At 43.0% G+C, this 26606-nt stretch overlaps 1 long non-coding RNA gene across 3 annotated transcripts in view; it reads right to left on the bottom strand.

Moving 5' to 3' along the window:
* LOC109272901 (uncharacterized) overlaps nucleotides 1–26606 on the bottom strand; it is a 73687-nt gene that overhangs the window by 23994 nt on the left and 23087 nt on the right. The window contains exons 3-4 of one of the 3 annotated variants that reach the window (XR_002082656.2): nucleotides 4653–7093; nucleotides 3520–3768 (exon numbers count right to left, since the gene is read on the bottom strand). This is a non-coding gene — a long non-coding RNA (uncharacterized LOC109272901). Of the gene's footprint in view, nucleotides 1–3392; nucleotides 3769–4652; nucleotides 7094–26606 lie in introns of those variants that run through there. The other 2 variants (XR_008424924.1, XR_002082657.2) reach the window with 2 other exon arrangements.

Below are 26606 nucleotides of genomic sequence, written 5' to 3'. Positions count from 1 at the left end.
ATCAGAAGAGTGGGAACAAAGCTGTCATACTCACCCTGCTGGCCACATTTCCAATGAGCTGACTCAAAGATCAGAGCTACAGTGTTTGACCCTTTAATCTTCTCAGTTTTGCACATTTTATGCTTTATTAAGCCCCAGTTCAGCAGTTGACTTAAGATCCATAATAAGAACTTTTTACAGGAATAGACACACAGAGATCATACTGAACTTGGGCGCTAGGGCACAGTTAAGCATCTGGGGGTTTCCACTGTTTACAGGAGAATCCCATCAACATCCCAGAGGAACACAGGATTTCAAGGCTCAGGAGGAGGAATAATTGCTTCTGGCTGGGAACATTAAGGAAGAATTTGCTGTGAAATTTGCATTTGAGTTGCATCTTGGAGGATGAGTATGATTTAAACAGATGGAGATAGGAAGAGTTTCAGCAAAGGCAACAGGGAGGTAGGTAGAAGACATGTTTCCTCTCCTGGGCATCCTCCATTTTGGTGCCTTGTCCTGAGCACAGAGCCCTTATGATCCTTAGTTGGCAAGAGTGATTGCCACCTGGAAAGGGGGCTTCTGATCAATCTGGGGGTGACTCCACCAGCTGAAGCGAAGTGGCTGAAGACAGGAAAGGCAACACAGAAAAGTCATTTCATTGTCCACCCACGTTCCTCTCTTCTACATCCACACATGTACCCTGAGCCCTAGAGTGCCTGTCCATTATCCCCTACGTACACACCCCCGCTGTCCTCTGTCTCCCTTTAAATATGCTGTTTCTTCTGCCAGAAATGCCTTCCCTCCTCCATCATCGTCTGTCCTAAGTTTCCATATCCTCTGTGAGCAACTCAAAGGCTAGACCAGTACTCCTCCTTCCTTCTCCAGCCGGAGGTGATGCTTCCCTTAGGGCAGCTTCCCTGCACCTCTCATTCGGTACCTCTTACTTTCTGAGCCTACATTCAGCTTCTTTGGGGTCATGCTTTGATGCTCCTTGAGGCAGGGACTATATCTGGCTCCTCTTTGGAGACCCGGAACAGCCTAGGACATGCATGAGAGCTCCACACTGGTAAGACAGAGGACAGAGCCTGAATCTAGAACTCCTGGGTCCACTTTCCAGTTCTGACTGAGTTGCAAAATACACAGGAGCAATGCAAAGCCAATTACACTCACGGAAGAATTTTATTCCATAGCCTGAAACCATGAGAGTGAAACTTTGAGCACCTCAAGCTTCTAGAGCTAAATTTGTTATTGCTTCGTCTGAATCTCACAGCTTTATCTTGTGGGACAAATTGCTTCCTGCCAATATATTGGTAGTTTCTCGAGGACCCAATATGCTCCACCTGGTGGTAGAGGAAAGATGACTGTGACAAAAAAAGTGTTCCTCTGCCCAAGCTGAAGTCCAAAAGCCACTGTGTGAAGGTGCCTGGGCACACCTGTGCATGTGTGTGCACATGTGACCAAGGGCATGGGCAGAGATGTGGGTGTGGACGTGAGCATATGTCATGGCCTTACCAGCTCAATCCTCTATTTCAGAAAATTTTTGCAGAGATGATGAGTGATGAGAGACACAGAAAGAGGGAGAGAGATCTATTCTCCAGGGGTAATCGTGTTACTGAATACCACCAGCAGTCATCGTGTTTATCTTTCTCATTTATCCAAACCCCAAACAGCCCTCTGCAGCAAATCGCATTTCAGCAGAGAAGATCATTCTGTCTGTAGCATAAACTTCTCACTGCATCTCTCTCAGGAGCGGCCTCTCTAGGTAAATATAAATCTATTCTAATGGCAACATTTGCAGAAGTAATGTTATTTGCCCTGATTTAGAGAAAACACAACATAGGCTCTGGCAAAGCTGATCTTTTTTCCTTAGAAATTAATCAAAAGCACATAATTCAGAGGCAACACGAATGTTCCATTGGCAGAGTGGAGCACTGGTGTGTATGTGTGTGTGTGTGTGCACACGCGTGCATGTGTGTGTGTGCGTGTGTGTGTGTGGCGGGAGGGGTGGGGACTGTTTTATTTGTTTCCTGTCATGCAAGTGGCTTCTGGAGACCCAGTTCATGAGATTCATAGAGTTGAGAGAGTTCAAATGGCTATTTTTCACTGAAGGACCAAGAAGCTGTACATTTTGCCCCAAGGGAATATAAAAGGTCAATCCATCAGTGACCTCTGGTGCCTCTGCAGGAGAGCCTCTGAAGGTGCCGAAGCAGGCAACTACCTGGCAGGGAGAGGAGAGGGGGCGGCAGGGGAGATAGGGTTTAATGCCCACAGCACTGTGGGAGAAGGTGGGGGAGGGAAGGCACTACCTTTCAGGGTCCATTCCACTGCTAGCCCCTGAGGACAGGGAGACAGAATTTGTAATCAATGATTTTTTTAAAAAAATTACAGTACATCCCCGTTTTAAAGTGCCATTCACTGCAACCAGGACAGTAAGGCATCATGGTTCCAGAGTCAGACTTACTATCCTCAAATCTCACTTGTACCACTTACAAACTAGGTGATCCTGGGCTAGTTACTTAGCCTTCCTATGCCTCAATTTCCTCATTTGTAAACTGATTTGATAAGAGTTGTGAGGTTTAAATGAGTTGACGCATGCAAAGGACTTAGAAGGGCATCTGGTACAGTAAGCACATGTGCTAACTATCATATATTATTATCGTTATTTGCAGTATTGATTAAACCATCATGTGAACCTCTTGCTGGCCCATGCTCCTGTGACAACCACATGACAGGAGACAATCAAATTTGTGGATTTGCAAACCCCATAGGTGACAAAAACAAAAAACAAGCAAACAAAACAAAACAAAACAAAAGCTCAAAGAGCTCAGGATGGGAGGGTGGTAAGAGTTAATCCATCCATCCCTTCACAGTCTAAGATCTCTCTGGATCCAGGCCAAAGACTTGCTGAAGCATTCTATTTTTCTTGGGTTGGTTGTTAAAAATCAGCTTTTATTGTCAGAGGCCATTTTCCATCTTCTGAGCAGAAGCAGGCTTCTAACTACATTTAGTGTTGGAAGGAGAATACGATGGAGAATCAAGTCCAAATTTAACATCAGTGGGTCATGTGATTTGTCCAATTCCCTTCTCCCCCTACATGGCTTCAGTTTCCCCATCTGTACAACGAGGAGATAGCACCAATGGCCTCTAAAGAATCATCCAGCATCACCTACAGTGCATTTACAGCCCTGGTCCTCTGGGTAGACTCAGTGTGGTAAGAGACTTTGGCATGGGCAACTCCTTGGGGGTCACCACTGGCCCAGGACTCAGACCAGAGAGGTGAGCAGAGTCATGACCTTTTGGCTGTTTGTATCTGAGTGGTTTGGTTTGTGTCTCAGCAGACAGTGGAATCATAATGACCATGAGCCTCCTGACTGATCCTTACTTCAGTGCTTTTATAGTGAGACCCGTAACAATGACCAAAGTAGAGGAACAGGCTTCTGTGGATCAGCCACTTCCCTCCAGAGGGCTGGTGATTATCAGACTTCTTCACTGTGTGACTCTCCAAGAGCCCCTAGAGTGCCTGGGCTCTGGTAATCTCACCTTCCAGAAGACACCGCTCATGGCACAGGCCTCGCCACCACCAACAGCCTCTGGGAACTCGGCACTTCGTCTCCGTCTTGTACTATGGCCCTTGTCAGTCCCAGAGCTGGTGACCACCCTTGTAGAGCTGAGGCTGGCCCAGCTTCCCCTGCATTTCTGTTCCTTGAAACCACTGGTTTCTCCTCCATTGCAATTTCAGAGCAGAGTCTGAGGAAGCCCACGTTTCAAATGCAGCAGGAGCACTGCCATCTAGATAAGGCAAGAAGATTGAATATGTTCTCAGCTATCAGAGAGTGGATCATTCAATAAATCTTCTAATAAGGATGGAGTACTTGCCATGTACTACTAACAGTAGGGGAACTTTGGAATGTGAAACCGGTACTCGATATTGTGGAGACTCTTCACACTTTTTCTCTCTTCAAAATTTACAGTAACCTTATAGAAGAGTTTCTAGTCTTCTATACGAAGTCTCCAAAAGCATTAAGAACATCACCAGGACTTAACCCAGAGATATTACAACACAAAATACAAAGAGGCAGAAAGCGTGGCCTCTGCCTCATAGAATGCACATCCTGTTGGAGAAACAGGATGTGGGCTCTACCTGGCTTTGTCCTGTGCTGCTATTTGATGTTTTAATTCCTTTGATAGATAAGATAATATACTATGCAGATTATGAGATATGAGAGTCCACTCACTGGAGCCTAGAGAAGTGGGGAAAGCTGAATGGGCTTTTAGGCAAGCTTTGCAGGATGGAGAGGGATGCTCTCAGCAAGAGGAAACAAGATTAGGCTGAGAGAAATAGCACGAGCAAAGGCCACCCAACTGGGCCATTCAAGATCCCATTTCCTTCTAGTTATCTTGGACTGAGGATGCTGATTTGGCTCATGAAAAAGGAGTTCAGAAGCAAATGCTGGGGTATTCCCTCTTGTTCAGAGCTACTGCTGACCTGGAGAACAAGGGCTGTCTGCATAGAAATGTGTTCCGGGAAAGAGTACTAAGAAAAGGTCTTAATGATATGTGATAAGGCTCAAATTAAAGTCAAGTGGGATATTCCTAAGAGGCAGCTCTTTAAACATTTGCAGCAAATGTCACTAGTGGTAGAAAATATAAAGTCGCACTCCCAATATGTTTACCTGTTTGGATTTTTAAAATTTTATGCCATGCTTGTGTGATTCTAAAATATACCCATGTTTATTTCAATTGACCTGTTTAATAATTCCACAGACATTTGTTGAGCCCCTATTCTGTGCTGGGAACTGTCCTGGGCACTGGGGGGAAAGCAGTGAATACACAACAGTTCCCATCCTCATGACATTGCATTCCAGAGTTTCTTCTCACATTTTGGTAGAAAGTGATAGTTCCTTGGAGATGTAGACATCCATCCTGAGCTTCCTGTAACCCCAACACCTTGCCTGTGGGCATAAGATGAATCTTGGATTAAAGAGGGGTCTGTAAGCAAGGTGAAAGGAGAAATGCCCTCCTGGTAGGCAGCAAAGAGTATCTGATACCTTGGCTTCCTCTTACATGTTGAATTTCAAGATGGAGCTATTAATAAATGTAAAATGAAAGCTCCTGTGTTTTGATTGCCTCCTACCTGACAAACACTGTCCTTGGCACAGTAAAAGCCATTAATTCTACTTGGCCCCAACCCTATGTTTTCTTCAAAATCCCTCTCATATCCTAAGATTACTTGTTGATTACTGCTTGTTTATTGTGTTGCCTCCCCAGTTAGAATACAAGCTCTAAGAGAGCAACACTCATGTTTGCCTTGTTCATTGTCCCAACATCTAGCACAGCACATGGCAGGTAATTGGTTCCTAATGAATATTTTTGAAGAAGTAAATAAATGAGCTCCGTTACAAGATGAGAGACTTTCCCAATTCTTCTATAGCCGTTCTTCCCATCTTGCATTTGCCGATAAAGGCTAGGTAACTCTCTCAAGGTCACTTGAGGAGCATGGGACACAATCGAACTTTAAACTTAGTCTGTCAGATTCCACATCTTTGCTCTTGTCCCCAGTGCTATAAACCCTTGTCCTTGTAAGAAGGCACCCTTTGATTTAATGATTTCTCTTCTTAGACAACTACAAACAAGTAACTGCAAATTGTAGCCATTCTTTAAGTCTCCTCTGCTCGTGCTCTTTTCCTGGGTTAGAACCTTCTCTATCCCTCTGTGCAGAGCTTCCCCCAACATATACACATCCATGTCCAGAGTTCAGTTAGCACACCCACCTTTCTGAAGTCATCAATCACTCTATTCCCTGCCTCCACTGTTACACCCTCTACCTGTAGCTTAATTATCCCCACACCGAGACCTAATCTCCCCATGGAGAATGAAAATCCTCATGGGTCAGGAATACCCCATCACCTTGGGAGGCCACATAGAATAATGGTAAAACCTCAGATTCTAGGACCAGACTAGCTGTATGCAAACCCCAGCTCTTCCTCTTGCGGACTGTGTGATCTCAGGCAAGTTTCTTCACTTCTGTGGGCCTCAGTTTCCTCATCCATAAAGCAGGAATAATAATGGTATGTAGGGTTGTTGTAAAGGTGAGTTAATATGTGTAAAACTTAATGTGAAGTACACAGTAAGCATGTAGATGTCAACTATCCCTTCTCACTTATCTTCTTTTCCTTTTCCAACTGTGCCAGGCACCTAAAGAATATTTTTAAATTCCTACTAACATGAATCTGCTAATTCTCTGGCCACCTCCTCAGTGTGTAGTATTTCCCCCCTACTTCACTGCAAATTCTGAGGACAGGCATTGCTAGTGTTTTCTCCTTCCTCCCTTTCAGGGTCTATCATAGTGGGAAGAACTCAACAGGTACTTAATAAATCCTTATGGAAATGAACAAACCAAAAAGTCCTTGGGTTTTGGGGGGAAATTCTCATTTGATTTTCTTTTCTGCCTTTCCTCTCTCCTTTAATTGCACACCTCTTCTTTCTTCCTGAAATCAGATTAAGCCCCACTGAGCCTAAACCAATAGTGTTTCACGTCATTTTCCTAATGGATATGAATTGACTGTAATCTTTTTGTTTTGTGGCCACTGGCAGTTGGTCAGGCAGGTGACTGAGATGGAGATTTTAATCACTCCCAAAATATAGTATTAGCTTACAAAATGTCAGCCCTCCACTGCACTGGAGAGTCATTTATGATGACATTGCAGCTGAAGGAAAGCGCCCCAAGAAACCTTAATTGGCCTTCAGCTGATTTTAGGAACCAGGCCTTCCTTGTAATTTGCTGCAAAACTCATACAATTCTCTGAAATAAGATCAGTCATGGGACACTGCAGTGAGAACATTACAGAAAATAGCTCAAGGACAGATCTGTGCACCACAAATTCATTAGGAAGCTACCACCAGACCCAACCTCCAATGTACTTATCTTTGGGAAGAACTCATTTCTTGTCAAGACTTGACTTTGAAAGGCAATGGGAAGAGGTGGTCCCAACAAGATTTCTCAGCTGCCATTTAATCCACACTCAAGGGAACCCAAACAGCAATATTGATAACAACAGAAAACAGGAAAGCTGATTTCCTTTGGGCAGAAAACGGTTTTCCCAAAAAGATGCATCTGAAATGGAAATTGAAAACATGAGAGTATTTCAGCTGAGGACATTCCAAGTGGTACCTGCATTCACACACATACAGTAGATCTTATTAACTTAGAACAGGGCTGGCAAATGGGTGCCATTTTGCATAACGTTTCTCTCTTTTTTAAAAAAATTTTTGTTTGTTTTTGAGAGACAGAGCATGAGCAGAGGAGGGGCAGAGAGAAAGGGGGACAGAGGATCCAAAGCAGGCTCCACTCTGACAGTAGCAAGCCTGATGCGGGGCTTGAACTCACGAACTGTGAGATCATGACCTGAGCCAAAGTCGGACGCTCAACTGACTGAGCCATCCCGGTGCCCCTTGCATAACATTTCTGATGAATTATAGTGGCTGCTAAAAACACCATACCCAAAAGGATTCTTCTGTTGCATTTCAGCTCAACAAGAAAGAATGCGGTAATCGTTCAGCAATGTCTGCTGTGGCAGAGGAAGTGAAACCCATGTATTAAAGGGTTGCCATCCTCAACTTGGAATCATGGGGGCAGGATGGATTTCTGATGCAAGTGTAGAAATATCTATAAACCTCTGTTTCATTATTATTTTCCATTATTGCTTTTTATTGCAGACAGTAGCATAAATCATAAATATGAATATCCAAAGTTGGAGCACTTATTTCAAAGTTTCTAATCAGTGGGCTCTCCCATTCTTTGTTTCCTTTTCATGAGAGCCATTTTGACAAGTTTGCCAGTGAGAGAAACAGGTCTATGCTGAGGAGGTATTTTATGGTAATAAAGGAGAGGAACTTAAATGCCAGTGTCGCTCATGACAAACAACTCCCTGAGTAAGACTTCCTTGAAGCAAACTTCATACACCCACCCCCTATTTCCATAGTGGGTTTAGGAAGGCCCATAAAAGAGAGGTCTTGCTCATTCTCACCAATTACTGGAAGAATCAGCTGGTGAGTAACTTACCTGTCCCCTGGAACTTGAGATCTGTGTCATTGGTTCAGAACAGTCGAAGGGTACAGGGAGGAGAAAAGATCATGTCACCAAAGGTAACTCAGGCTCCCTGCTGACACTGCCCCCAGCATTGGCTCTGACAGACATTTGGCAAATCCACCCTCCAGTACTGTTCTCAGTGACAGCTTGAGAGGGGGCTGGGGCAACCTTCACTTTCTCGAGAGGAGTCAATGCAGCAAGAGTCAACCTCTTTGCACATTTTATGGGGATCTGCAGTCTGATGGAAAAGGCATCATGGATTCAGGACAAGGGCAGGTTTCCCTGTGCATCTGAGACTGGAGTGCCAGAGACCAGCAGCAACTCAGGAATAAAGATGGTGCAAAGATTTCTAACGACATTTCACTCTTTTCAAAGTTCAGTCCTATAAGTTTCAGTGGAAGTTTTAGACGTAGGGAATGTAGGATGGTTTTTCTGGGAAACAGCTGCCAGCGGTTCCACCTTCTGGCTGAGCAGCTCCCCTTTCTAGCTGATGAAAGCAAGTAGGCTTCTTCGGCATCACCAAGAAAGACATTTGGAAAAAGGCAACAGAGTCGGACTAGATACTGGTTCAGAAAAGTTATTGTCCTCCTTTCCCTCCCCACTGTGACATCAGTAGTTGCAGAATCAGCCCTGGTTTCTAACACACTTCTTGATGGAAAGCTGAACAATTTTTCTGTTTTACCTTATGAAGTGGAAAATCCCCAAAGGGGGAAGAAAGGGACTACAGTCTAGTTGGAAATTAAGTTAAACTCAATTAATTTACATAAATGCACTGGATTGCTTTGGTATTGTAATTAATTCTTGGTTCATAACGTGGAGTTTGTCCCTGCAGATTGTGTCCCAGAACACGCCATTGCTCTAATCTGGCTGGCAGCCTGGCTTCAAGGGCACCAGTGGATTGATTGTAAGCTCTCTGAGGACAGAGACAAGGCTGATACTGCTCTGTTGGATAAATATGTGTTCACTGGGCAAATATTTATAAAGCATCCACAGTGGTTGTACATCAGCACACCCATGGTGCCTAAAAGTAAATAAAGTAGACGGGTGCCTACCTTCATGGATCTTATGTTCTAACTGAGGAGAGATAGATTATAAACAAGTAACCCAATCAATAAACAAGATCCATTCAGGTGGTGACAAATATTGTACTATAAAGAAATAACACAGGGTATAAAAATAAAAAGGAATGCCACAGGAAGACGTCCAAGAGCTGAGAAGTAAATGATGGGGAATCAACCATCGCTCCTAGCAGGGGCAATCGTGTGCGAAGGTGCCGTAGGTAGGCAGCCTTGGCATGTTCCAAGGATAGAAGGCAGACCAGAATAACTGGAACCTGGTAAGTGAGAGGGAGAAAGACGTAAGAGGGGACTAGTGGAATAAAAAGGGACTTGGTCATGATATGGAGTCAGGATTCTATCCTAAATCCCACGAGAAGCCTTTGGAAAGTTTTAAGTGAGAGAATGACATGATGTGACAAAAGTTCACACCGGCTTTTAGTTGCAAAATGGATTACACAGCATAAGAATAGATGCGTTTTAGATGTATATTCTCATTCCAAATCTGGGATGGGGGTTAGGTGCGGGACAAGAGTAAAGAGGCAAGAAGTTTTGCCATTTCACAGCCATGATAAAAGGGCAATGGGAGAACTATAGGCAGTCGTGTGCTGGTCAGTGTTTAATAACTGGCTTTCTTGGGGGTGGGGGGTTGAGGCCAGTGGAGGGAAGGGGATCCAATTTGTAGAATTTGCTGATGTTCACGGTGTAAATACTTCTACCATGGTTGATTTCAAACTATCAACACGACCTCGCTGAATTCAGAGTTAGAAAGAGATGCATACAATGGAGTCTCACAGGTCATGATGGATTGATTCTGGCATACCACTGTCTCCAGTGCAAAAGCTTCTACTATAAACTAATCTCATCTGGGGTCATGACAAGTTATAGCACACCTGAGAACACTAGGCTATAGTGTTTAGGGGAAGTCACACATTCATTAGTGCAAAAGGGTCCAAAGTTTTCCTAAAACTCACAGAAAAGGAAAACTTTAAATGATCGCTATGAGTAAAATATGGGGGATTCTTATAGCAATAAAACTATTGTGAATGATACTGTAATGGCGTGTGCACGTCATTATACACCTGTGAAAGTCCCACAGCATGTCCAACAGAATGAATCCTAATGCAAATTATGGACCTTAGTTAATAATATCAATATTGGCTCATTAATTGTAACAAACATACCACACTAATGCATATGTTAATATGTTAATATGTATATGTTAATCAGAGGGAAGGGGTATCACAGAGTACGTGGGAACTCTGTATTTTTCACTCAAATTTTGTAAACCCAAAAGTGTTTTAAAAATAGTCTGTTAATTTAAAAAAATTATCAAGAAGATATCAACACATGTACTTGTGTAAATGTGAATGTGTATACGTAGGCATTTGGAAAAAATCATCTTTCATGTCTCAAAATATCCCATTTCCTTGCTATTATATTATGGGAGGCTGAATGATGGCCCTTAAAGACTACACCCTAATCCGCAGAACCTGTGAATATGTTCTTTACATGACAAAAGGGACTTATAAGACGTGATCAAGTTAAGGATCCTGAGATGAGAGATTATCTTGGATGATCCAGTTCAATTCAATGTAGTCACCTTTTATTTTTTTTAATTTATTTTAATTTTTAATTTTTAAAATTTACTTATGTTTTTTAATTTACATCCAGGTCAGTTAGCATATAGTGCTATAATGATTTCAGGAGTAGATTTCACTGATTCATCTCCTATGTATAACACCCAGTGCTCATCCCAACAAGTGTCCCCCCCTAATGCCCCTTACCCATTTGGCCCATCCCCCTACCCACAACCCCTCCAGCAACCCTCAATTTGTTCTCTGTATTTAAGAGTCTTTTATGTTTTGTCCCCCTCCTTGTTTTTATATTATTTTTGCTTCTTTTCTCTGACGTTCATCTGTTTTGTACTTTAAAATTTTTTTTAATGTTTATTTATTTTTGACAGAGAGAGAGAGAGAGACAGAGCATGAGCGGGGGAGGGGCAGAGAGAGAGAGGGAGACATAGAATCCGAAACAGGATCCAGGCTCTGAGATGTCAGCACAGAGCCCTACGGGGGGCTTGAACTCATGAAACGCGAGATTGTGACCTGGGCCAAAGTTGGATGCTCAACCGACTAAGCCACCCAGGTAACCCCATCTGTTTTGTATTTTAAATTACAAGGGTCCTTATAAAACAGAAAGCAACATCATAAGGGAAGCAGAGGGACACAGAGAGAGACTGGAAGATTCGAAGCTGCTGCCTTTGAAGATGGAGGGTGGGCCACTTACCAAGGAACGCGGGCGGCCTCCAACAGCTAGGAAAAGCAAAGAAACTGATTCTTTCCTAGAGCATCCAGAAGGAATGCAGCCCTCCTGACCCATCTTAGCACTTTTGACTTCCCAGTTGTAAGACAATAAATTTATGTTATTTCAAAACACTAAGTTTGTGGTAATTTGTGGCAGCAGTTTGTGACACAGTAGGAAGCTAACATATATTCCTTCTACCTGGGATTTGCCCTCTCTGTCCCATCAAACCACCAGGTATCTCTTTGGCTTATCCTGTTCTTTTAGCTCCTCTCTTACATCTGTGCCTCCTGGGCCAAGCCCAAACAGAACACATGCCACCATCTTGCCTCTATTCTTAGTCTGGCACAATTGCCGGCTGGCAGATGACGATACTCAACAAGCATTTGTTAAATGAATGAACGAATGTTGCTTCCAAATTCATCCCACACTTAAAAGGATGATGTGGGGGTTTTTGTTTTTTAGTATTTGTTTTTCAGTTGTGCTGTTTGCTTTAATCTACCCTCTATCCCATAAGAAACCACTCGCACACGTGGTGACTTCTAGCTGTAAGTACACATGGATTCATTTTTTCTTTTTGGTTTTGACCTGCCCCCGTGGTTTGAGTTCTTTATGGGGCTCCTGTTCCCAGGACTTCCTGCTGGTAAATTCCATCTCAACTTCTTTTTATGTGGGGCATCAATCTAAACTAGAATCAGATGGAATCTCTATAGAGCCCCAAAATATACAGCTGTGGGTTGGGGTCAAAAAGAGACAGTGACTGATCTGGCTGGGCTAGCACAATGGTTAGCATGTGGAACTAATAAAGAAAACCGGGGAGCTGCACAGGCTTGTTGGATTCATGAAGAGGAAAACACTCCCAAGTCACAGATATTACCCGTGACCCAGTCATCCATCTCAGATATGCAATGTCCTAGGTCAGAAGGGGACAAGGCGACAAACTGTAAGCAGATGAGACCTCGAGATGAAAAAACGACTCAAAGGATGTCTCCTTCTGAGGGTGGGTCATAGAGTCTAGGAGTACACGAAAATGCATTGCAAAGAAATGTAGATTCCCGGTAGTCCCACTTCTCTTTTGAGTTGGGTGAGTTACTTCTCCTCTCAGACCTTGGTTTGCTGAAGACCACACAGAAAGCAAATGGCAGCATGAATACAACAAAAGAGGCACATTCATTATTCGCTCAGGATAAGTCGGAAGGCAGTGAGATGATGAAATGATCACATCGACTCTCTAGATTTTAACATTGAATCATTTTGCTGTTCTAGTTATCTGCAAAATGACTGAATTCAATCAACCAAGAACACACGCCCCCAACTGGGAGGAGCACTCACTGTTCCACTGAGGTGACAGTGGCCATGGGATGATCAGCAATGCTCTCCCTTGTCTCTCTTGGATTCCATCCCATGAAGCTGGGAAATGCCAAGTGTCAAATAATTCCAGTTACCTAAGCCCTGCAAGATGGAGCCTTTATTTCCTGAAGATAACACTAAGAAGAAGACTTCAGAGAAGGCACCATTTAAATGTCCCAAATTGGTTTGCCTGACGACAGGAGCAGAGAAGGAGGAGGAAGATACCAATTAAACGGAACCCTCAGGCACAGATGTCTCATTAGAGGCATCTGTTGAGTAGAAACTGCTCAGGACCACCTCCACTGTGCCGGACCTCATCTCCAGTGATTGCCCACCTCTTGGCATGACCCCCAGGCTAATGACAGAACATTATTTCGGTCATCCCAAATGAGACCCCCACTGCCGTAAGCAACATTTGGCATTTCTGTAGGGGTTCATTTAAGACTGGCTCCCCACGGTTCTAGGCAGAAAAATTTATATCAGCTTAAATACAAGGAAATGCTCCCAGCTCATGCATGTCTAAGGAGGATTGGCAGAGTCCATCTGATAGGAAGAAAGGTACTTGTGGCTTTGTAGTACTGTTTTGTACAGAAAAACCTCACACACTGGTGTTCTCGTGGCGCTGAGCTTCTGTCCTAAACTACCACCCATGAAATTATTAGAGGAGAAAGTTCACAGAAGCAGAAATACAGGTTGACAACCATAGGGAACAAGTTTGATCTCACTTGTAATCAAAGACACCTAAGTTCTACACAACAATGGGAAACCACTCTTGTCTGCAGGATATGAGGGGATATGTACATATCTTACTTATTTATATATCAGAGCTGTTGAAGTTGGATGTAATAAACATTCTCGTAGTGTGCTAGGGACACTATTTTACAAGGAAAGCCAGTCATTTTTATCGAGAACCTTAAAAAAGAACCCTCCAAAATCATACCATTTCTGAAAAAAGTATTTGAAGGTAAATACTCAACACTTAATGCACAAAAATCATCAACGAAGTATTATCTACAGCAGTAAAAATAATAAAAGGAAGCATTCTAGAGAACCCCTAGATAACTATGGCACACCCATATGATGGAAAACTATGCAGCCCTTAAAGTGGTATCCAAATACCATCTTAAAAACATCTGAAGATGTTGTGAGATATAAATATTGTTAAATTTAAAGAAAAGGATAAAGCTGTATATACAGTCTGCTGAAGACTTCTGGGGGGAATACTGTGTAGTAACGTAAGCACATCGAAACGCAGCTGGGAGGTAAGGTTGTGGAAGATGTCTTTGTTCTTATTACTTGGCATTTTCCAACTTTCACAAGCACATACTATTTTCATAATCAGGAAAAAAAGGAATTAAAGAAAGAAAGTATACTTCACAACCTAAGTAACAATGAAAGTGCAAGGAAAAACGTTGCACATTTATACCTCTACTCTAGGGAACAGAAACGACAGGAAAACCCACATCCTCTTTTAATCCATATGCAAATAAAACCCCTTGTTTTTTATATGCAGATATTCATGAATACGGAGAATCTGGCAGCTGAAGCTAGTACTTTGATGTATGCCAATGCACGCAGAGCTATTAGAAAGAGGATTTGTGATAATCCTGTTGACACAACCCAGAGAACCTTACCTATTCCAGAGCTCAACTGAAGCCCAAAAATATCATAGAAAGCCAAACAGCATGGGGTAATTTAGCAATTAAGGGAATTGCAGTAAACAGATTGGAGGATGGGCTCATTTATCCCCATTTCCAACGTTTCAATAGTAGATTTCTTTGGAGGCTAAGAGAGTAAAATACTGCAAGCTAATATTTGCTTTGAGAAACAGTAAGGGGCAGGAAATGTTTCCTTTGCCAGTTTGGAAAGGTTAGGGCAATGAAAAGCTACCAAAAATGCTTTGGGATCCCACAGAGCGGCACGTATCACAGGACAGATCGTGGCTCTGGCCGTGGAATGGTCCTCTGAGATGAGATCCCATGCACAACCCCAAACAAACTTGCCCACAACAGATTCGGGAAAACTCTTTAGATTTGTTTGCAGTAGGCAGTTTTGACTTCCCTGCAAGAGTACTGTCCCATGGAATCTGCTCTGACTTGAGACTTTTGATAATATGTTTTGCCAGAAGATAGATACACAGGATGATAGAAGAGAATATATTTCAGGAAGTTGCCAAAGAAAAAATTTCTATGAAGATGCAATTTTGTTTTAAAGGCCCAGTGAGCAAGTAATGTGAATGACAGTGGGCAGGGGGCAGTACAACGGAGTTTCAGCACTAAATCTGAACGTTTCATGGCTTTTCCTCCCAGAGACTTTGTTTCCATAACTATAAAGTGGGAGGCAAGAGTATAGCAGGGTCGGGGAGCAGGGAGGGGTTTGTATTAGGTGAGTTCTGTGTCCCATTACAGGGTTAAGGTTCCACTGACCCTAGGGAAGAGGATGAGAAATCTTGCTTGGGGTGGAGGAGAAGCATCTCGCAAAGAAAGAGATTATGCAAACCATACAACCAGCCTGGGCAGCGCTGTCCACATCACTGAGTCGCAGTTGATGATACTGCACAGGACCGTGTGGGGGCTATGGTTTAACCACACCGCACTCAGTTGCCTGATATGAAACACTTGCCCAGGAAACCAGAATCAGTTGCTCTGTCTCCCAGTAAATCTCAAACTGCACATTACTCAGGGAATCATCCCTGAGCTCACAGTTGTTGGTGGTCAAGCTGTGGCCTCATTCACATTCAGTGTTGGATGCCTGCTCCTTCTGTGGTCAGGGAACAAAGCTGCTGCCCCGGGCAGGTCATGGCCCTGCATGCCCCCATCAGCCTGCTGTCTTACTTAGAAATTCCCCCTGGTGCTTAAGTCTTTCGCTGGTTCCCGGGCCTCTTTCCATCTCGGAGCAACAAAACCCCCAGGTGACAGAGAGAATCATGGATTCATCAAACCAGCTGTGTTCACAGGCAGTTGTTTGTGGTCAATATTTTGAATATAACCCCTGGCTACGCGTCACTAAAAAAACAAGTCCCTAAAATATGGAGAAGGTAATAATTACTAACTTAAATTCTTGCCCCAGTTCTGTCACACAATGAACTACTGACTTCTCTGGGCCTTGGTTTTCTTTTCTCAAGAGTGTCTGGGCCTGTTGAGAAGGATTTTGCTGTTTTATTTTGTTTTACTTTAATCTGTGTCAGGGTTAAAGCAAAGCCCGTGAAACTGTGTGACAGATGTGGGCATCTGTGCATGTTTTTCTTACAGAGGATCCACAGCTTTTCAGAGTCTCACAGGGATCCATAATCCAAAAGTCGATTAAAAGCCACTTCTTTAAGCAGATCCAGAATTTGTACACAGGAGGGGCCTGCCTGGTGGCAGGATGCTGGCTGGCAAACAATTGTCTTGAAGCTGTGTTTGCCCAGCAAGCACGATAATTTTATTTACACCATATGACACAGATCGATAGGAGAGGCAGAATTTTCTAAAGATGCATTACATCAGTGTAAGCAAATGGTGTGTATTTGTCCATGTCGTTGGTGCCATTTTTCACCAAGAGTATCACTGCCTACTGAGGATGACGTTGGGGATGAAGGAGAGGCCAAAGCACTCCCAGGTCACTTCTTGGCTCTAAGACCTCAAAATGTTCCATAATTTCCATTTGGGATTGTAAGGTCTGGAGAAGATCCAAAGAACGTGGTGCCTCTCCACAGAAGGCAAGTGCAGGAAACCACAGGGTACAGAGGCATGCCACTAGCAAGGCCAAAGAACCAGACTGATGGGCACCTCAGCAGAATCTGCCCCATCTCGTAACTGTCTCTTTAAAAATCCCCTAGCCTCTGCACCCTGTCTCAATGTCACTTTTTGAGAAGACTGCAGTGACTTTACCAGCCTACTGTATTCAGGTGGTGGTAGGAATAAGGCATGGAATGAATTAAAAAAGATGGTAACAAATTTTGCCAAAAAGAAAAGTTTGATTAGATTTGCATAATCATGATGCTTTCAATCATGATAATCCCCACTTTAGGCTTGAGTGTCAACTCTCCTGGAGGTGTTAACATCATTATTCCAAGGAACCATCCACAGGAAAATACACAAAAGTAAGAGAATATTGTGTCCAAACCTCTGTTGGGTGATGTAAAATCGGCACTAAGTGAGCTGATGGCACATCATTAAATAAGAAATCTTGTTTCCCCATAGGCTTCCCTGGAGAACGGCATTAACTCAGAAAACTTAGTTGGGGGAAGGCAACTCTTTCCTGGAAAGCATAAATGTGCAAAGACTATGTTTAAAGTTCTTGTGGACCACTGTTCAGCCATAATGACCTCCTAGGGGAGTTTCCCAAGCGCTCACATGGTATCATTACATGACAAATACGTGGAAATTTAGAATGGCTATCCAGGACGGTCTTAGGATGATGAACACGTTGGTGACCTCCCAGTGACCACCATAAAAACAAAACCACCCTGACAACTACTAGGCACACAATGAAACACAACACTGGCAAGAAGTTAAATGTCCAATGTTAGAAAAATGGTAGCAAATTATGGTATGTCCATAAGGTAATTATGATGCTGTCAATGAAAATTATGCTCATGAAGAATATCTAAGGGCAGGAGAAGAAAGCTTATGATGTGTTAAGTGAATAAATCAGGATTAAGAGCTGTATATAAATAAAGCATGATCCCAGCTATGTTTAAAAAATAATGATCTAACAGAGTAACCATTAGTAACATTTGTTATACAAATGACTTTTCTATACAAGTGACTTTTACTTTCTTCTTTACAATTCTGGTGAAAAAGATAAACAATTTAAAATCTGATCTTTCTGATCAAGAAAAACTTTTGAATTTAAATATCTAAAAGTAGAGTTTCTCCTAAAATTAGGAGGACATATGTCTTTTATCCCCAGGATGTTAAGCTGCTGTATCTGATGAACTCAAGGGAAGGAATATCAGGTCTACTGCCAGCAGGAACTTCAAACTCCTTGCCAGCCTTCCCTCCCTGTTCCTTCCCCACCCCCCACCCCCCACCCCCACCCCCACTGCTCTGAGTTCCCAAGACAGAACACAGTAGAACACAACAGCCTTTGTCATGTTCCTACCCAGTGAATTTTGGCACAGTTGCAGGTACACATAGTTCCCCTACTTATGACCTCTAATGGGCCCTGAGGTAGAATGCCATTTGTTGTTGGCACTTAGAAGCCAACCGGAAGCAGTAACACATGTACAGGACGGAGAATAGAAATCGTTGCAGAGACAAGATTCCATTTCCATTATCAATTGTCACTGAGCCTGGCTTTGAGTATTCTTCTGCCAGAAGCATGTTCTCCAAGTCAGGTATAGGAGAAAAGGCACAGGATAAAATCCTGGTAGAACCCTAGTTCTGCTCTTATGAACTGTGGGGCTTTGGGCAGATGGTTCAACCTCTCTGACCCTCAATATCCTTTCTGTAAATACTATCTACCCCTAGATAGTTGCTGCAAGGATTAAATGAGACCATATATATATATATAGTACTCTGGCCAAGGCCATCCGTGTGCTTTGGCATGAGTCAACCATCACAACTAAAGTGAAGGCTCACCTGGTGCTCCTGCTGTGGAAATATATTGATCCTAAGGGACAGCATCTATCCCTAGTGAGCACAAAGCCCTCTACAGAAACATGGGAGGACTGGGGCGCCTGGGTGGTGCAGTCGGTTAAGCGTCCGATTTCAGCCAGGTCACGATCTCACGGTCCGTGAGTTCGAGCCCCGCGTCAGGCTCTGGGCTGATGGCTCGGAGCCTGGAGCCTGTTTCCGATTCTGTGTCTCCCTCTCTCTCTGTCCCTCCCCCATTCATGCTCTGTCTCTCTCTGTCCCAAAAATAAATAAACGTTGAAAAAAAAATTAAAAAAAAAAAAAAAAGAAACATGGGAGGAAATGGCACTAATGAAAGACAGTCTTCAGTTAAGGGCTCAAGTTAGTTGTGCCAATTCTATAGAGAATTCAGACTAGAAAAAGGCAAAATAAAGACTGCCATAATCAGAAATGGCCATGAAGCAGGTTGCATTTGAGCTAGGCTTTGGTGACTAGGTAAGAAAAATATTTTTTCTCTATCTTTCTAAGCTAACACAATTATTCTTGGTAAAATGCACCCAAATGACCATCCTGCAACATTAAATATGAAGTCATAAAAAGGAACAGCCATATTTGTTTTAAATAGCTATCCTTCTTTCCCTTCCTCCTTCCCTTCCTTTCCATCCTACACCCATTTTTCATTTTAAGGAGTTTAAGGTTAATGTGTTTGGGGAATTAGGTGATAAAGAAAAAATATCACAAAAAATGGGAATATTTTGCAGATTATAGAAGTCTACAAGTTATTATGGTGGACTTCTCTTTTAGATGGCAGATGTACTTGGTAGTCAGATGGTCAGATGCTAGTCTAAGCATCTCAGATTTTACCCTGAGATGTATCTGGTTTGATAGCAACTTAGCCCATTTAGGTACTCACAGTCATTTTCAAGTCCTGTGTAGAGTTCCACAGTCCCACAAATATCCCTAAGAGAGGAAGCTGCTAATCTAACTGGCCCTAATAATTCTTGAAGTATGTTCCTCATTGGCTTTATTTTGTCGACCAACAAATATTTACCAATTTGTAAATATGGGAGAACACAGCATGCATTGCTTCTGTGCCTGGGGACACAGTGGTGAATAAGGAAGAGTAAATCCTTGCCTTCATAGAGCCACATTCTGGGGAGAAATATCATGCACACCCATGTAAACAATTAAATGCAGAAGATGATTTCAGATGGTAGAATGTGTCACAAAGAGATAAGGCAGAGCAACGGATGACCTGTAGATGGGTACTCACCGAGCAAGGCCTCTTGAAGGAGATGTCTTTTGAGCAGAAACCAGAGTGACAACAAGCAGACTTGTCTCCTTAATGACTTGCAGCCATGTTCCTCACTTCTCTTAGAGGAATGATAGACTCCGTGGAATAACACTCTCTAGCCTTTTCTGTTTACCTGCTACTCTTTTTCAACAAGTATTGAATGAGGCCCTATCATAAATGATTTATAGGTAAAGGAATAGTACTGCAATGGCCAAAGCACAGAATGTGCAAAAGCATCATTTATTGCACTGTGTGGGGTTTCCCTTCTAAAACCTCTACCTCCCAGTTATACTAGGGTCAACATGACAAACTGTTATGGCCATGTGAAATAGTAACTGGAGAGAGCTCTCTGAAGAAATATACAAATACTTCTCAGAGAGAGTGTGCTGGTTCATAAAGGAAGACTTGAAATTCTCCAGGCAGAGAAGGGTAGAACTTTCTGACAAAAGAAACATCTTAATTCATATGACTAGAATCAAAGAAGCATTTCTGGGAGAATGAAGAAGCTGAGGCACAAAATGGAGGTGGGAAGACCCCTTGAGTTATAACTACAAAGAGACTTGGATGCTTCACTAAGTCATTGAGACATGAATCCATTGGCAGTGATGAGAGGAGGCTAACCTGTTGTGAGACATGGCCTGATGATTGCACTGGGAAGATCACTATGGGTGCTGGTTGAAGGCAGGGGATCCAACCAATCTAGGGGAGGGAAGGTCTGACTGGGCCACCTGTTTGCTGGACAACATTAAACACCCAAGCCTGGAAGATCTTACCTGGTAGATGGGGCTTAATGAATTGTATGAAAGATAACAGGCAGATGTTCAAGCAAGATGGCTAAGTCGCGGTCATCATGGGTTGAGAAGACTTCACACCCGAAATACACTCATTCATCTCCTAATTCGTCTTTCATTCAACAAATTTAGCTAAATTAACACTTCCTGTGATCTAGCTGCAGGATTTGGCACTGGGTGTGGAGCATCAATCTCGATACTGTTTGTCCTCAAGGAGCCTTCAGTCTTGAGAAGGTGGTAAACTCCTCAACAGACCAGAAGAGCAGCCAATCCACCCAGGAAATCCCCAGAGAGGGGGTTATGTTCTGAGCAGTGAACTAAAGGATGAGAAGATATCATCCAGGTGAGAAGCAGGGAAGGCTGCTCCAGACAGAGCTCAGCACAATTTGAAGGACACTTCAGGGAGTCAGTGTGACCAAAGTGTGGGCTTCAGCACAAGGAGGGGTAGAAGAAAAACCCAGAAAAATAGATAATGGACATTTTCTGAATTTCTGTGGAAGAAACAGAGGGGAAAGGAGAGAATTCAGGCTAATGATACAAAGCTTATCATGCATTTTCCTGTAGGCTGAATTTCCTGCTGCCTATCCCGAGGCAGGGTAACCACCAGGTGACAAAGGAGAAACCAGGAACTTTTTAAACTTTTCTTTCCTTTTTTTAATACCAGACTGATGAATCAATAACATGTCTGGTTCCCAGGGCAAGCTCTCTATTTTCTTTTCAGTACATTTGTTTTATAGTTCGAAATGTGTGGCTGGGGGATCTTAACCTTCTCTTGATCTGTGTCCATCCTCTTCAAGGCCGGCTGTTGCTCAACCAAGCAGGACTACTTTTCCAGGGGAAATCAAATTGATAGACTCTCGCATGTCCTGCAATTTCACCTGCCATACATTCCAACCACCAAAGAGAACGTCCATCCATCATCACCAAGTGGAAGAGCTTCACTGTAGGCATTGCCAGGGTTTGGAGAGTACACAAAAAGTTGGGGCAGCACTGAAGGCAACTCGGAGCCTCTAAGAATTTGCTCCCAGTGGCAAATACGACAAGTGTCAATCATCTGCTTCCTTCAGATATTACACAGTGTGTTAAATTGTCCATAGATCTCCTCTTCTAAAAACACCTTATCAGTGCATAGCTAAAACAAAAAGCCAGGGACATCCGAATAGTCTGAAATACTCTTTCCTCCTGCTACCCCACTGGCGGCATTCGTTTTGCAAACCAAGGATAGAGATGGAATCACTGACCTGCACCAAACATTTTTATAATCTTCTATCTCTAGACAGCCCATGCAACTTGAGGGAATCAAGCAGGGGGAAGAAAAAAATCTACAAGAACCAACTTGCTAATTGTGCCTTAATCTTCCTTGTATCCCAGAGTCTGACTTACAGAAGTTAATTTTTTTTTCATTGAGTGTCTTTTTGAGTGATGACAGCTTCACCGACAGGTAGCTGTGGATATAGGGTTGAGACATAAATTAGGCCAATGGTTTTTAATTATTTGTGGCCATAAAATTCTTTCTTTAAAAATAAAAATGATAGGACATGTGGGTGGCCCAGTCGATTAAGCTTCTGACTCTTGGTTTCTGCCCAGGATATGATCTCATGATTTTCTGAGTTGGAGCCCCACATCCGGCTCCAGGCTGACAGTGCAGAACCTGCTTAGGATTCTCCGTCTCCTTCTCTCTCTCTTCCCCTCCCCTACTTGTGCTGTCTCTGTCTCTCTCAAAATAAATAAACATTAAAAAAATCTTTACTCCCTCTCTCTCTCTGCCCCTCCCCGACTCATGCTCTGTCTCTCTCTGTCTCTCAAAAATAAATAATTGTTAAAAAAATTTTTTAAAGAAAAGGTGGGGGGCACCTGGGTGGCTCTGTCAGTTAAGCTCCGACTTCAGCTCAGGTCATGATCTCATGGTTCATGGGTTCAAGCCTCACGTTGGGCTTTGTATTGACAGCTCAGAGCTTGGGCCCTGCTTCGGATTCTGTGTCTCCCTCTCTCTCTCTCTGTCGCTCCCCCACTCATGCTCTGTCTCTCTCTGTCTCTCAAAAATAAATGTTAATTTTTTTTAAATCTTTAAAAAATAATAAAAAATAAAAAAGACAAATACTAGAAATTTCTGATTAAGTAAGGAGTGGGGCCCTGAGTCACATATCCCCCTCTCCACCCATGTCTGGTTGATTCATGCTAAGCGCACATGAACTTAGTTGGGCTCACTGCTTTAGTATTGATGTTAATCTTTCCACTTTTGTTTTTACCCACCTTTCTTATTACTTAAATAAGATACAAAGGATAGGTCATCGACTGCACTAAGTAGACTTCCAACCAGGAAGTGTGATACCTGTCTCCCTCTTAGAAATACCCTCATCCAAGGGGTGATTCCTCTGGAACTAGAGTCTCCCCGTCACTTGCTACAACTTTGGGTATGACTACATCTCTCTAGATCCCCAGTGAGGGGAGAAAGGCTAACAGTTTACTATGCTAACAATTTTCGTTGAGTCCTTCCCTCATCCCACACCCCACCTCCAGTTGTCAGATTTGTATACATTGGTAGAAAATGGAGGGGGGTGACTAGATGTAGTAGCAGAGCTATTAAAATCCTCAAGAGGCATTGTCCTTCCAAATGTTTTAGGCTCCCAATAGAACTTGCGGTACAGAACTTTGCCCTTTTCTTGGTCCTAATTGTCAATTTCCAGACAATAGGAAAAGTCCCATTTAACAACCTCATGTACAATGAATATACTCTCGTGACTACAGGAGTTTTAAGAAGATAGATGATACATGGCCCTTCACTTAAGAGAACGTCTAAGTCAGTTGGAGGTCAAGGCACACATGCATATGTATACACACTCACACACATGCACACACACAAATGCTAGCAAGACAAGTCAATAGGCTCTGAGTTCTTAAAGAAGCAATTCTAGAGCATGGAATAGACGGTCCATGTTGTGGTTCTGAGGAAAAATGAACACTTTGGATTGAGTGATCAGGAAATGGTGGGCCTGAAACTGTACTGTGAAGGATCCCTGCCAAGGTTAGGGTGTTGTGGCAGAAGACAATGTGAACAGAGCATGTTTGGGTGGCAGATCTGCCATCTGGCTGGTCTGGAAGGATCACACAGGGGAGTTGTAGGCAGTCAAGGTTGGAAAGTCTTGGTGCCTGACTGTGGAGTCTGGAATCTATCCTCTAGGCAGCGGGAGAGCCATATGGGTTCTTGAGCTGAGACAGGACAAGATGAAGGCACTAAAAGGGGAGACATAGAAAGGCAGCAAGTCTAAGTCCTTCCTTTAGTTCTGTTTCAGAGTTGGGGATGTGATTCCATCACTTAAGCAGTCATGAAAAGACCATCCTTAATGAAAAGTCTGGACAAGAGAGTCACATGAGAACAGGTCAGAAAACAGGAGATGTCAGAGGGCATTTGCAAGACACCTGGCAGGCACTCATGGGAAAGGCTGGCCCAGGTACAGGGGCCAGAATGAACCAAACCCCAACCTTCTGTCTTATTTCTTTTTGCCTCTAAATCTGGATATGCTTCCTCCTAAGCCCTGTTTTCCATTATGTGCTCTAGCTGACAGATGTCATGACTCAAAATAGACTCCATTAATCACACCCGATGTTTTCCTTAGCACTTGTAGAGATGTTGGATGTGTGAGCCATGTGGCATAAAACTCCACATGACTTCTCAGGGCCTGTCAGAGTGACGCAGTGATGGAAGAATGACAGAACACTGAGGAATGCAGGAATGAGGGTGCTGCTGAGATGTCCATGAACATGGTCCACAGAGCTGCCACATGAGGTCACTAAGGCCCACAGTTATTCATAAGATGTTTGAAATCCTTTCATTCACATGTGATTCTGACATCCTCATCTCTGGAGGCTTAGATGACCAGTAGCTATGCCCTGTTCTTGGACTCTGGGATCTCATCCTCTTCAGCACAGCTGTCTGTCTTGGAGATTATGAACAATACATAGAGACTGGAGATGATGGTGACAAAGACCTTAGCCTAGAGCTGTCTGACCATTTGATGGAAGAGGTTGTTTCTAGATTCTCTGGTCCCAGAAGTTGGGCCTGGGCACTGGGCATAATGGCACCCATCAGCTGAGTAGGAGACATGGACTGGTTTTCCTATTAGAGAGGCTTTATTTCCAAAGGTAGATTGTCTCCGAACTAATAGATAAGGAGAGAATGTCCCCTTAACTTTTGATATAAGGAATTTCTTAATTTCTTAAATCCTTGAGTTGGGCTTCTGCTGTCAAGTCAAGAGAGGGACAGGGGGGCCACGGCACTGAAGCGCCATCCCTTGGCTCATGCATGAAATAGCTGATTGCTGAAGGCTGGGACTTCAGCCTGGTTCAAGATCAAACTAAACTTCTCTGGTTTGCTGGTATGTTGGTAAGAGTTTCTGAATTCCAAATGGACATGGCTGTGTGTATAACAGACCTGGTTTCTGGTGAGGCTCTTTTATACCATATACTTCCTTATACACACACAAAGAAAACAGGTGTCTTTTTAGAGGCACATCCCTTGCGGGATAAACACTGAACACAAAAAGAAACGCTAAAAAACAAAAATCTAAATTTTAAACTGTTTACAGTAATCATATTGTTAGTTGAGGTAGTGGAAATTATTATTTTGAGACATTTATGTGTATTGTGAGATAAAACAAATAAGTAATTATGTGATATTCTAATTCTTTTATTTCAGGTGTTCTTGAGAACTGGATTCTCAGAGTAGGAGAAAGATATGGTTGTGAGATAGCAGACCTTAAGAAAAACAGTGTTGATTTAAAGAAGAATTGGTATGAACTCAAGATGTATTTTATTTTAAATCAAACAAACAAAACAGAACATATTTCTTAGTTCTGCTCACTAAAAAGACTTATAAAGGTCTAGAAATATTGAGCTATTCCTAAAAGCAGAGACACAGAAAAGGACCTGGGTTCAAGTAGTTTTGGTGGGGTGGGGAGGAGTGATCCCAGGAAGCAAGAGTGAGGCATCAGGGAGAGTACAAAGAGAATGAGCAAAAAGCCAGTCAAAGGGTGTGTTATCAGGGTCGCAGCAATGGACAGAATGCCCCCCAGAATTGTCCATCTGCACACAGGAGGCCAGGACATGATCTCCCATTTCCATTTCTCATTTGATGAGCTGATAATGCCAGTACTGATAACTCCCTACATTTCAGAGAAGACTTTGAGGCAGAAAGGGGAACCATGCATGGCACACCCTTGACCAGTGACACTTACACTGTCAGTGAGAGTCTGAGATCCCACAGAAATTCTGCCATAGTGGCAGCTGAAATCAGAGGTAGACAACCAGATGTGACACAGGGCACCAAGACTACTACAGATTCATGTTGTAATATTTACAGATGAAATGCCATATGCCTACCTAGGACTGGTTTCCAGATAATATGGAAGGGGGTACATGAGGCTATAGATGAAATGAGTGTGGCCAAAAACTCATAATTGTTTAAGCTGAGTAGAATACATGGTCATTTGTTAAACTATTATGTATTGTAAGTGTTTAATATTTGCCATAGCAGAAAGTTATATGAGTGGGGTGGGGAGGCAGTGAGGGAGGAAGCAAGGAAGAAAGTAAGGGAGGGAAGGAGGGAGGAAAGAAGGAAGGAAGGGAAGAAAAAAGGAAGGAAGGAAAGAAGGAAGGAAGGGAGGAAGGAAGGAAGGAAGGAAGGACAGCAAAAAGAGTGGGGTGTGAAAGCAAAAAAAAAGATCTAAGGTTTTTCTGGCTCCACTGAATTGGGCAAGTCAAATAATCCTTCCAAGTCTTGGCTTTGTCATCTAAAATGGAACCAGTAAAAAGAACCAACTTCCTAGAATAAATATACACATAATGAAAGTGACTCACTGTTCAGACAATGCCATATACACAGTAAGTGCTCAATAAATGTTAATTATTACCTTATTATTATGAAAACTCCAAGTCCTGAGAGAACAGGAAAGGGTAAGCACACTAATCCTCGTTGACCGGGGAGTGTGTCCGGAGCAAAGTGATTTTGCAGTAATGCTGTGATTCTGCTCAGCTAACATAGTTTGAAATGCTCAGAAGAAAAAAAAAAGCCAGAAAACTGTATTGTATGTGTGCCTCTGAGGGGGAAACTTGTCACTGAAATAGGAGGCCCCAGCTGCCCAGCATGCTAGGGTGTTCCCCGTAAAAATGTGGGATGTCACCTGC

Source organism: Panthera pardus, unplaced genomic scaffold (genome assembly GCF_024362965.1).
Source record: "Panthera pardus isolate Hobbes unplaced genomic scaffold, ASM2436296v1 HiC_scaffold_22, whole genome shotgun sequence".
Lineage (NCBI taxonomy): Eukaryota > Metazoa > Chordata > Mammalia > Carnivora > Felidae > Panthera > Panthera pardus.
The sequence above is the reverse complement of the archived record's forward strand: the minus strand, read 5'-3'. Positions and strand labels throughout refer to the sequence as shown.